The sequence below is a fragment of the Apostichopus japonicus genome, chromosome 15 (assembly GCF_037975245.1).
Source record: "Apostichopus japonicus isolate 1M-3 chromosome 15, ASM3797524v1, whole genome shotgun sequence".
Taxonomy (NCBI): Eukaryota; Metazoa; Echinodermata; class Holothuroidea; order Aspidochirotida; family Stichopodidae; genus Apostichopus; species Apostichopus japonicus.
In genome coordinates, this window is record NC_092575.1 from 24,284,841 (window position 1) to 24,298,617 (window position 13,777).

The 13,777-nt window shown below is 37.5% G+C and overlaps 1 protein-coding gene and 1 long non-coding RNA gene across 3 annotated transcripts in view; one reads left to right on the forward strand and one right to left on the reverse strand.

The window, feature by feature from the left end:
• LOC139980720 (uncharacterized) overlaps positions 1-8,386 on the forward strand; it is a 44,952-nt gene extending 36,566 nt beyond the window's left edge. The window contains exon 3 of one of the 2 annotated variants that reach the window (XR_011797654.1): positions 7,761-8,386. This is a non-coding gene — a long non-coding RNA (uncharacterized lncRNA). Of the gene's footprint in view, positions 1-6,365; positions 7,037-7,760 lie in introns of those variants that run through there. The other variant, XR_011797653.1, reaches the window with a different exon arrangement.
• LOC139980707 (adhesion G-protein coupled receptor G2-like) overlaps positions 1-13,777 on the reverse strand; it is a 63,203-nt gene that overhangs the window by 21,875 nt on the left and 27,551 nt on the right. The window lies entirely within an intron of this gene.

Sequence of the window (13,777 nt, forward strand, 5' to 3'; positions counted from 1 at the left end):
CCACCTCTCTCTCTCTCTCTGAGAATACGTGGCTGTGGGTCTCTTGGAGTCCGGCCGAAGTCCAAAAGGCGTGCAGGGTGGAGGTGGAGATAGAGGAGGGGGGGGGGGTGGCAGTGGCGGAGCGAAGGGTTTTGGTTAGGGGGACCAGAATGGTATGTAGGGGAGCTTTCGACACTATCTAAGCGGAGCGCCACCACAGATTGGCGCGGAGCGTACAGACATTTTTTGAGTAAAGATACTCCCTAGATCGCCGGAAATGACCTTTTCGTGCCTTGTTAATTTGTAGATAATGTGACAAATGTCAATAGGTAGATGAGAGCGCTATAAAAAAGTCAATAATCGCGAATAAGTAAAATGTGCATGGTAAAAAGCTGAAAAGGGCGCCAGCAGTCCATTTGAGTCCGTTAAGGGAGGGGGAGTCCGCCCCCTGACTGTATGGACGCTCCGCCACTGAGGTGTGGGGGCCGAAATAAACGTTGGTTGGAACAAATCGACAAAGAGAATGAACAAGAGGCAGGTGGGGCATGCTCAATCGCAAGACAGGCCAGATTAGCGAATAATCGTGGGCCGATATGTTTTTCTTTCTAGAATTGAATTGAAATCTTTTGAGGGCCAGATGTGGCCCACGTGCTACCCTTTGAGTACCCTGCAAGTATATCACAAGCAAAGAAAAAAAAGAAACCAGAACCTGAAATAATTAGTTATTGTTATGAAACCCTGTAACAAACCGAGAAGGGAAGGGAGCATATATAATATTTAGTTGGAAGGGAAAATCCCGGTACATTTTAACAATTGTGTATGTTAATGCATGCATGAAATGCCCTATATAACAACACGATGCTCAGGTAATGCGTTCCGAAATAAAAACTGAAAGAAAAAACTGCTTCCTTTACAGAGGTAAAATATAACATGTTTGAAGTCATTTTGGAGTATTTTGCCTCGCCCATCCTGTCTAATTTCTGTTTCATTTTACGAGTTGGTTCGTAATGTAAATTCGATGGCGCAATTTGGAAATACATTATTCTGTCTATTGATTTCCTTCCAACGTGTCTGTCATACTTGAATATCATTAAAATAAATTACTGGTGATGACATCAATTCTTGCTATAATAACATGTAAAGCTGTAAGCAGTCGAAGTATCATGGTAGGAATCTTTTTTTCTTTTCTATGGTGAAAATTAGCTCATTTCTCGTCTGTCTGCGCTTTGCCAATCATGGCACACAAATAATTAATATAATTTTTTCAATAATCTGTATTTTAGGAATGCACGGGCGTGAGGAGAGGATGGATAATAATAAACAAATATCTAGCCAAAATGAAAAATACATGAAATAATTTTCAACAAAGAAAAGAAAATAAGCAAGAACATTTATTTACGTACTTGAAAATATATACGAAAAAACACAATATAAAAGGAATCTTGACCCCATTCATCTTGCCCATGGATCATCACTAGGGCTCTAATCCCTTTGACGGCACTATGATTCCCAACTAATACCTCGACCCCCCACCCCTCCCCGTCTTCCCATTCAGAAATACCCAACACCTCTGCTCTCGAGTCGTCGACTTATATTTGTCAATAAATCCAATTTGTCGAGTCCCTACCTTATTCCTATCTTGCCAACACACAAAATGGTAGGCCTATGTGTTGACTTGTCTACTTACACTAACATGACACATCGACGAAAGTTCTCCACAAGTCGTTTTATTCCATTAAACGCAATTAAGTCTAAATCTAATCTCTGTTCCTCCAGAACCACCGCATGGTGGAGATTTCTATACACAAAAATTCACAGTTTTTGTTTCTAAACTTGAATTAAGTATTTCAGACAGGGTATAAAGTCATAACAATTATCTTCTTTACCTGGGTACAATTTTCAAAACATAATCTCATTATATATATACAAACTGGTTTCTATAGTAATAATGATTAACTGGTTGACTCGTAATAAGTACATGGTCACTTGAGAAGAGGAATTACCCCACCACCATGCACACTCCCCCACCCCTTGTTAACTTTGTTCCCTCCCCTACGCCAATTATGACTTCTTTGTTTCGAAAAGAAATCAATTAAACATGTTTCACTCAAAATGACGACAGTCTTGGCGAAAGCAGATGATACCTGCAAACAAACACGAAAATTATATTCCGTTTCAGTGCAAGTTACCTTCTCAATAACACTGTCAGGTTTTGAGAAATTACTGATGTGGAATGCTCGATGGTCGAAGTAACTTACTTCTAATGTTAGCAAAGCTTATCGTTAAGATCATTATAAAGAACATCCCAATTACTACTGAAAGACATAAGGGCTTCATGTAACATCTGATCTCAAATAACATATTTCCGGATATCATTATACTTAAGATTGTTATAATTAGACTCCTCTAAAGTGATGCCTAGTTGTTGATTCGTATATCAGAAATTATTCTACTTCATATACTATTAAATAATTAATCAAAATTAACATACAAACAAATGCAAACAAACAAACACGCTGCAGTACTTTCTCGAAGTCAAATATTCCCTGCCAAGTATAAACCTCTATAATCATGCCGGATCACGCGATCGAATTATAACATTCTTGGCCAGGATTATTTCAGAATTCGATAGTTTGATTTCTTGTTTCCAGAAACTTGTAAGCAACTCTGAAATTGTTCCGCCGTTTTCTTCAATCAATTATAATATCCTCGTACTCATTCGAACTGCTAACATAAGTAGGGTTGTTCTGCATATCGACAGACTGGCCTGTGTCTTTCTTCATATAAGTTGACTTAGTTCCACCGACGATGGGAGTTGAACTTGTCCCTGCAGATCGCTTGTTAGGATCGAATTGGAAAGCTTTCTTCATTTCAGGATTTTGAGCAATCAATATGTAAAACATACAGAATCCTTGCAACGAAAGACAAACGCAGAAAAGCAATTGGAAAACAAGGCTGATAGGATTTTCAAATGTGGCCAGAAATCCGAAGGTCCACGCCAAACCGAGGAGAACCCAGAAGAGGAAAGTACTCTTAAGGCGTGTTATGAACTCCGCCCTCTGTTCCGTCTTGCCTGTGAGTCTTATCTTGCGACAGCTGACACGATATGTGGCTGTCTTGCCTGTGAGTCTTATCTTGCGACAGCTGACACGATATGTGGCTAATACGAACACCGCAAAATAATAAAAAGAGAGTAAGAAGATTTCTAGCAGGAATCCGAAATAGAGGACTGGTCCGGCATGTAGAAAACAACTGTGGGGGAAAGACAGATCTGAAGGCTCTTGAATCCTGGGCTACGCTTTGGGACATGAAATTCAATCCCTCTAAATGCTTCATGATGTCTACAAAGCGTAGCGGGGCAAAATCTGTGTTCTTTTACTCCATATACAATCAAATATCGGAGTGCGTCACTGCGCAACCTTATCTTGGTATCCTGTTTAGTGACAATTTATCTTTCTCTACTCATATCGATAAGATTTGCTCTAGGACCAGCAGAAGCCTTGGCTTCCTTAATAGGAATTTGCGCTCTTGCCCACCAGAATTTCGTGAATTGGCCTATATGTATATGTGTCGTTCTACTCTTGAATATGCAGCTCAGATTTGGGATCCTTATAAGGTCTCAGACCAAGAGAAAATAGAAAAAATTCAAAGGAAGGCAGCACGCTTTGTAACTCGTGATTTCCATAGGCAATCCAGCGTCACTGAGATCTTGAAGACTTTGAAGTGGGAACCCCTCACAGAAAGAAGGAAAAGGGCCAGACTTATGCTCTTTTACCAAATTATTTATGGCCTAAATGCAGTCCCAAACGAGACTAATCCCTTCTTGAAACCAGGGAGGCGTGGCCGCTATACACAAATTCCACATAATCATCGTGCTTTTCAGTATAGCTTCTATCCTAGGACTATAAAAAAAGACTGGAATACACAATCCTTGGCCGTTAAAGAGAGCCCTAGTCTTGAGGTGTTTAAGACAAGATTGCCCACACATTGTTATTAGCACTGCTGCGATCCACACCAACATCCTCATTGAGATACATGAGAGGGGTTTTTATCGAGTTTATTACAGAAGCAGAAGTTATTTCTTCATATACATGCGACCACATTTTATATATTGAAGGTCATTTGCTACTCCTCCTAGAGCGTTTGTCCAAATCTGCTGAAATGTTGGGGACATAACGCTTGAATGGTGGTGAACTAAAGTTGTTTTTAGAAATATATTTTTTGTCGTCATGTGAGGGCGCAAAACAGGGCCTTCTGTGGATTTTCAATTATGATGAAATGATCTTGTGCATTGATAAAGAAATTTGTTTTCCAACTTTTTAGTATTCACGATTATATATGCGTTTTGGTGTGAGTAGCATCCTAATTTCTCGGCATTTTGGGAAATAATTCCACCCGTGGGAGACTTGACCAGGTCAGATAATTACTTGTTATTCTGGCTTCCTATCTATTTCGATGCCATTAATTTTTTACCTGCAGTGTTACTAGATGGCATCTCACCCAAAGTGTTGAAGCCCCCCCCCCCCCGCCCCAGGCTCCTTGTTTTGGTTATTATCTCATATCGTCAATCTGATTCTTACCTATATGTCGTCTACTACTTGCCGGTACCAATTGTTTTAAGAATTAATGGCGATAGTAGACCGTTCCAGAACTATACACTAATCAGTCCTTTATCCTGACTAAAACAAAGGACCATTGAAAATAACGCATAACAAGTATCAATCGAGACAGAAATTATACCCTGTTTGACTTCCAATTTGGTTTCTGAAAGGGTAGCGCTTGTTAGACATGCTCTCAGTGTAACCGTTGCATCAGTGTATTCTGTAGACAGATGTGCAAACTTCCTCGATCTCTGCCTATAGATCTGAAGAAAGCGTTCGATACCAGTCGACCATTATATCCTTCTAAGCATGCTGTATATATAGTTATGGTATTCGTAGGTAAGGCATACAATGTTATGACCAGCAATACTTTTCAAATAGGAAAACATTTAATGTATGTAAATTGTGTCGTTATTTCTTCTGACTATACTAACATTACCACTGGCGTTCCTTGGGGGGGGGGGGGGGGATCTAATTGCACCTTAGTTTGCTTTTCTTCAGTTACGTTAATAATATTTAAAACAAAATGGTTTCCAATCCGGTCTCTGCATTATACTAATAAGCCGATATTATGAATATGTTTGTTCATGACGTATAAGTTTTATAAACCTCATTCGGAAGCGTAATTTTTTTTCCCTAGGACGAATAAGGGCATCGGCCAATCAAATCCCTGGATTCCAAACATGTGACGCTTTTTCAAAAAACATGTACTGAATCTTTTTTCCTAGTTTTGACCCCAGATTATGAACGACAATCCTTCATTTTCTAAAGTCCCTATAGTCCTTAACCCACTTTCTAAACCCTAACTCTGATTTCAAACGAATTTGTAAATTCCTGAAAAACCTGAAACCCTTATCCGTCCTAGGAATAAAAATTAGGCCATTCGGAAGGTATAATATGTATTAGGGAACTTCAAACTTGTTGTTTTTGATTGCTCACAAACTCACCCGTTGCATCTTGGTAGAATTGATTCCACTCCAAAGAACGTGTTGATCATTCATATCACAAATTTCTTGACTTTTAAATTGCACCAACTTCTCCCAGCTGGGCAATCTGTACAAAAAACTGCGCTGTCTTTCAGACTTTCTTAAATACACCGACATGTTTTGTATTGTCTTAGAGCCTCACTTCCCCGTGCTGTTGCTAATTCAATTGTATCCTTCTCTTGTGTATACACACTCCAAGAACTCTTTAACATGATATTGGTCTCTAAGGGGTGGCTAATGCTCTAAATCCTTAAGCCTTTTACAGGTGCTGCAAAAACAGAATTCTAAAAGGTTTTTTAAGTTCAGCCATCGCCGTTATGCTACCAATGCTCTGCACAGTTAACCATCGTGTCGTTAAAAAGTCACTGGTATTCTTAACATGTGTGTTTTTATAAATAAAAGATACGTTAAACAAAAATGCTCTCAATACTGCTTTCAGTAACATTCCCAGGCCTAGAGATTGTTTACATGTGTCCAGTTACACCGTATAGGAGTAATATACTTTCCTGGAGTCATTAGGCGCAGTTCTAGACATGGTAAACCGCTGCTGAATAACTATGTTTTTGATACTCTGGAATGAACTTCCAAATGATATATATTTTTTCCTCAAAAATCCAATTCGTGTATATTTCTTAATACAACATTTAAAGAACTGTCTTATTTCTAAATATTCCGATGAAGTTATTTGTATCTGTTTTATACGCATGCATCTTTTTAACTACTTCTCATGTATTGTTCTTTTTCATACTATACGTTTCTGTACTTCAATTTTCATTTCTTTGATTCTTTTTCTTTGAAGGTCCCTAGCCTCGATAACAATTGTACTGAACTTCTAGTGTTCGGTTTATATGCATGTTCGTAATAGGTATATGTTGATGTGTGTAATTATATGCATGAATGTGTATGTATATATATGAAATGAACGAATGAATAAATATAAGCGAAATCAACAATAAATACAGAAATAATGACACGGCTAAACACAAACTGTTTTCATTATTGTTGTATAATTTCTTACTCGGACAAACCTCATAGCGGGGTATAAAAATCCACTCAGTATCGACATACGGTAATGGTATTATACAGGTTTAAAAAAAACCCTCTAAATATATTAAAATATTACAAAAATGGCACCACGTCATGTTACCTGCAGTACCCATAATGTACAGGGACGAGGAGAGCGCATTGTTCGACCCCGAGGGCAAGTTGGACAACATATATGACCCCTTGCCGCCATTTATAGTTTTTATTAATATCGTATGGTTCATTTATGAGCGTGTTTTTCTCTGGTGGGGAAGGCCTTGAACTGATCCAGCCTTCTCCTTACCTCGGGCCTCTTACTGACCCCGGAGCCGTATTGCCCCTAATGACCCACAGTCTCGTTTGGCACGCCCATGTAACCAGTGTAATGTTCTTCAATAAACGCTGTGATGTTTACCCACAACCCCTTACCCCCCCCCCCCACCCCACCACACACCCACACGCACAACAGATTAATTAATATATCATTAGAACGTGTTTATAACAATGACAAACTTCCACTAGAGCGATATGTAAAACATCCTTGTGCAGCCAGGTGGGACGATTTTCTAACGCATTTATAATACCATGCTTCATACATTGCTCTCATCTAATGCTTCAAAGCACTCGTATTATCCTATTGATAGTATGAACAGTTCCAAACACGTTGATCTATAATAGACACTTGATTTTCATACAGCTCGTACGGACAATACAAGTGCTTTGAAGCATGACATGAAAACTTCCAACATCAAGTCGATGCGAGCTACCAAGATTTAGATTCAAGAATGGTAGATTCGAAAAGATAGAAATAGAGGGCGGTCTATAAAGGAACTCTATGTGTGATGGGGGCGCAGTTCTAAAATGATACCAAGCTAAGGTTAGGTAGAATAGGAAAGGGAACAAGTAGACTGGTAACAGATAAGGAGGAGCGAAGTAAACTGTCTCAACTTGGAATCGTCATTAATCTACCATAAAACTGTTGTAGGTCCATAAATACGTCATGTTTTATCTATTTTGACATTATTTCAACAAGGTAACAATACATCATTGTTTTCGAATCTGTTGTATCCTACATAGGCACGGTAGCTTATTTTTAAATACAACTGGCTTCTTAATTTATCTTAGTTACTGGTTTGACAACATATATTCTTTAGATAGCACATTTAATCAGGTTGTCACAAATCTAATATCCCAAAATGATGTTACAAAAATGTATACGAACTTTGCATAGTTGTTCATGTGTGTTTTGAGCTTCTTCTCATTTTCACTTGTGATTAGAAATCTGAAGTTTTTAACTTCCATTTTCCTTACCCTTGACGATAAAGTAAAAAAAAAAAGAAAAAAAAAGGAAAGTATAACATCATGTAGAATTTGAAAAAAAAGTTGCATAAAATATATCAGAACAGCCTCATTTATCAGAAATTATAAAAAATTGTGTTACTTTTCAAAACGTTTCTAACGTTGCAAATGGGCTTCTACAGGGGGAAAAGGGGTATAAATTCTGAGTACAATGACTATATCATTTACGGGTAACTTATGTAAAATGATCACGTGATTATCAATAAAGTTTAAGCGGAAGAGCACCAGAAGTGGCGGACCTAGGCAAAACACTGAACAGGTGAAAAGAGACATAAGTAAAAAGTACCCTGCATTGTTAAAAACAAGAACCCTATTTCCAGTGATTTTAAAATTAAAAAGAAGTGCTCTCTCTTTCGATAATTTACATTGCTGGTACCTCTTTAAAAAAGAGCCCAGGCAAAATTAACACTCACGTCCCGTTATATATATATATATATATATATATATATATATATATATATATATATATATATATATATATATACATGGTCTGCAAAAGAATAGAAACTATACAGTGATGGGTAAATTGCGTATTCAAAAATCAAAAATTCTTCAAAATCATTGCTAGAATCACTCCGAAACAATTCCGTCATTTTCTTCACCAGTTTTAGGTGCAACAGGGCTGTAATCATTGCTACTGGAGCTAACTGGGATATCGTGCATGTCGACAGACTGATCCGGACTACGGGCTGTCTTTACACCGCTGTCAACTTGGTACGAAGTAGTGTTGGTTCGCTTAACAGTGCTTGTTATGCTTTTCTGCATTTCAGGATTTTGCGCAAAGAGCATATAAAACATACAGAACCCTTGCAGAGAAAGGCAAACGCAAAAGAGTAACTGGAAAGCAAGGCTGAGAGGGTTTTGAAATGTGGCCAGAAATCCGAAGGTCCACGCCATACCGAGGAGAACCCAGAAGAGGAAAGTACTCTTGATTCGAATAATAATCTCTTTCTTCTTTTCTACTTTGTCCGATTGTCTGATCTTACGACAGCTGACGCGATATGTCGCTAAGACGAATATCACGAGATTATAGACAGATAGTTATAAGATTTCTAGCAGAAATCCGAAATAGAGAACTGGTCCGGGATGTAGAAAGCAACTGTGAAAAGGAGGAAAATAAAGAATGTCATTTCACGTGATGAAAGAACATAAACGCGTTGCGTGTATATGATCACATGACGGTACTTCAACAAGTTTTTAACGACAGGTTGGGGTTGGACGGTGCAATGTACATACTATACACATTTTGTTAACCCGTATAAAGATGTAGGCCTACATATTATTCACAAAGCTGCATGTGTGTGCGTGTATGTATGTATGTATGTGGGGAGGGGGGGGGGGTTCTACCTCCCCCACGACTGATTAAGGTAGGGGAATCAACATGTTAAGCGTGCCCAGAGGCGACTGAAAAGGTATCCTTTTTAAGGCCGGAGGCGGTTTGGGGTTGTTTAAGTCGGCAAGCTTATACCCATTGACTAGTAATAAGTCTTGAATTGTTATTAGGTTGATAATGAGTAGGCGGGAAGTGACGGTACGGGGTGGGGGGGGGGTCTAAACCCGGATTAGTAATCTCATTCTTCGCCGACTGAATGTGAAAACTCCTCGACTGACTATGAAGGTCTGGAGAGGGTAGCCTTGGTTCCAATCCACCTCAAAAGTCTCAGTATATCAATCAGTAGAGGCACTCATATCTTAGGGAAAGCCCGCCCAGCGGGGCATCTTTTAGATATGTTACCTAACACGATTCTTTGCAACCGATTGTCGTGGCGTTAGAATTTAAATTTTGGGCTCATGGTTACCAAATATGTTCATGGTCTTGATCCTATAAATTAAATGTGACATGAATAGACAACCTTGTCATCTATCCAAGAAGGTATGCACTGTTTAAAACAAAACTTGTATATAAAAGGTGAACTGTTGACGTAATATTACTGTTGCACGCCGTTTTTATTTACAGTATAACAGTTTTTCATGGGTAAAATAACAGTAAAACGTTATGTAGCGTGTGCTTGATCGTTAACTTACATTCACTGCTCGATCTGTAAAATAGCAGGACGTTATGGACGTATTAGTACCATAATACCGTGAATTAACATTCAGCATTGGTCGTAAAATAACAATAAGAAAAGCACTTTCAATTGCTTAACCTTAATTAAGAACAAATTGTGTTTAACCGTGGGAATAATTACTTGATACTCGTTTTTTTAACCTGTTTGTGAATGAGCAATTACACTTTATAACCGTTCTGTATCGATTAACATACATCGGGACACTTTTAATTTGCATATTCATAGTTAAGGTAGTACCCAACATTTGTGGGTTATATTCTAGTCATGATGTGATTTCGGTGTTCAAGTATGCACTTAATGTGTCTAATTAATCATGTAGGTTGTTAAGAAAATATTGCATTTGATATGAGAATATGAGTTTGTTGCTTGTTATGAAATAATAGTGAGGGGTAACACATATCGTTTTAACATTGTTTGACTAGTGATTTTAGTACACCATTCTGATTGTTAGTTCGCCCCATAAATCGTTGCTTCATCTTGTCGTGTGAAGGTAAGATATTTGACGTAGTAAAGTAAGTCACCTTTAGAAACAAAGCCATGAAAACAAAAGAAAGAAAGTCTTTGTTTTTTTAAATAATACTTACTAATCTGTTGATTCCTCGTAATCATGACCATGATCCAAGAAATATATGAGTATTGCTCCAATTGCTGGTAGTCCTAAAAATAAAATAAAACAATAAATAAAATAATTAAAAAATGACTATTTTTTCATGATGATTGTTTCTACTGTTAATAAAGTTTCTGATGCGTAGAGAGTTGTGTGAGTCACATGTATCTTCCATTGTTCTGTTGTGTTATACATTAAAAGGACAGATCCCTTTAACATACATGAATAGACTGCACCATATTAACACCGGCAAAATTCCACACACACAGACGCATCCATGCAACGTAGAGTTCAGCGCCGGGCGAGGTAATATTTACACAATGGAGTCCTTTCACATATTGGATAATGTAAACAGCCAAAATGGTGACGCAAATAGCTTGCACGGGATAGCAGAATTTACATTCAATATAATTTCTTTGCAACACAAACAGAAACGCAGCCATAAGAAAGTGTTATTGAAATGAAAAACAGACTTAACACACCCACACACACACACACACACACACTTACACCATCATGATAACTTTAATCACCGAACCTATAACTGCGTCTCATAAAACTTGATATTCTTTCAGATAGTTCATATTTTGCAAATTATAAAAAATATATGAAGTTATTTAACATTTCACTATATGTTTGAGACATGTTATGGATTACAGTCATTTCAGAGTTTTACAGATGTATCATAAGGTGAGATACATGATCACTAAAACATTATATTTGATTCATGACCAATTCTCTACACAATCACATCATAAAGGCAAGACCTGCTCATTTACAGCACCATGACTACAATATGTGGTTTAAGACACTTGATTGATAAAAGGCAGATCAATGATTCAGACATCTCTCATTATCATTGATAAATATATTGCAGGGTTTTTTTTTTTTTTAAATTTTAAACCTCACACCGCCAGGGATGTGTTAGTGAGAAGGATATTTAACGAAAGAGAGATCGTCTTTGGGGGAACATTGTTACCGCCAAGGTTGCCATAGGAAGTTGACACTAATTACACAGTGCCCTTTGTTATCTGCCAAACTTAAAGCACTTACCCCTGTGGTTTTAAGGCCCACGTTGACATGGGGATATTTTAACTAGTAGTTAATTCTTAAAAAGCAACTTAATTTTTTTCGACACAAGTCTACATGATAGCTGTTGTGCTGGACTGATTTCGAAAGCCATATCTGTTTGGATTGCTGTTATTAAGTTGGTAGAAAACATGCAGAATTTGCAAAATTTGTAACTGAAGAGACGTATCTGTAACCTCAAGTTAGGTAGGTTGCTCTGTAGAGAAACTTACACTGTTGCATTTTTTAGAAAATATGAACTGGCGTTTTCACTTTTATATTACAAAGACCTTCGACAAACCCAGAGTAAACCTTCTAATCAAAGCAATGTATTATACCACCAGATACATTCATACCACAACGGAAATAGTCACGATTGTGAATGAAAACAAACAACATTAACAACTGAACTTCAAAACCTGTCAATCAAACGTTTGAAATTGAAAAGGGTTAGCGGGTCATTGAAAATAAATTTGCCATGAGAGGGCGAAGCCTGTAGGCGTAGCGCTACCATGAGTTGACGCGAAGAGTACGAGAAAACTGTGTCCGAAAATGCCTCTCAGATCGTTGGAAATGGCACTTCTAGTGCCTTGTACGTTGCATCTAAGCATTTTCTATTTGAAATTACTAGGAATATCATAAAGAAAGTACAAACAATATGCTCAAGGGGGGGGGGGGCGGTCACCTACTTCGCCGCCCCCCTTAGCAAAGCGCTTGTGCTCCTATTATGCTTAAATCTAATTAGCAGATAAAGGAATTATTTCATATATTATTATCGTTCATGGTAAATTCATTAAAAGAAATACAGGCTGGTGTAAATGACACTTTAACAAAAGAATACGTATGGGGCAGTCTCATTTACAGATTCTGATATTCCGAACACATTTCAAAAAGTGGACAGCGTTGGTTTGACAAATATAGTTTAGGTTTTAGTTGTCATCATGGTAGAACAAATCTCATTCGTTATGAAATTAAAGTCTCGACTACCAACCCTGTACATCAAATGCCATGTAGAGCTACACCTTCTATGGAACTTGAAATTGAACAAAAATGCAACAGCTTTTGGGGAAAAAATTCATAGACAGAGTGATATTCTGTGGGCCTTACCCATAGTGATGGCTAAAATGAAAGATGGGTCGTACAGATTTTGTTTAGACTATAGGAAATTGAATGGAGTAACAATAAAGGATTCACACCCTTTACCTAGAAAAGATGATAGTTTGGATGTACTAGGTGAAATGGATTTTGGCAGGTTGAAATAGATATTAAGGATAAACCAAAAACAGCATTCACTACTGATACCGTCTTATATCAATTTAAAGTTATTCCTTTGGGTCTAACTAAATCACCACCGACATTCCAGAGGTTAATGATGAGATTTATTGAGAGGACTGAATATCTGGTTTACCTTGATGATGTTATTGTTATTGTTAACTCATTCAAAGAATGTTGAGGGAAGTTTATGCGCCATATAAACGGTTCCTTATCCATTTACTAATGAGTTTCATTCGATCTCAAATTTCGGCGTGCGGACACTTTGCGGATATATATCAAAATAATATAGTGGATATAGTCAAAAGTTGCATGATTTGAATGAAAATTCACTATAATGCAGCCACCTAAGGAATTAAATTGCTATGGGGAATTGAGTGTCGAATAAGATCAATGATCTTATCAATACTTCTCAAACTTAGAAAGTTTCTTTTAACTGTGTATAGTTAATATATACATATTTCAGTAATTCATTGGTGTGTTCGTAATAAAAAGGAAACACAAATACATGAATCAGTATATAAAAGTTCCTTAATGATTTATTCACTTTTAATTTCATTTATTTATTAATTACATGGCAACTTTAATAGCATACTCATCGTTATTTTAGTTCCCCTCAAAGTCATTGTTTTTCTTTATTTTGTTGTTTTGTAAAGTATGATTAAAATAACCGATGTTATCCGCTGTTAGTGGACCGGAACCACCGCTGATGATAAAAGTCCAGAAGAAAAACTATACTAGGGGATACTTGTAGCCTATAGGTTGGCCCATGTGCCCAAACGTAGGGACTTCAAAGAGTAATCCAGGGGCTGA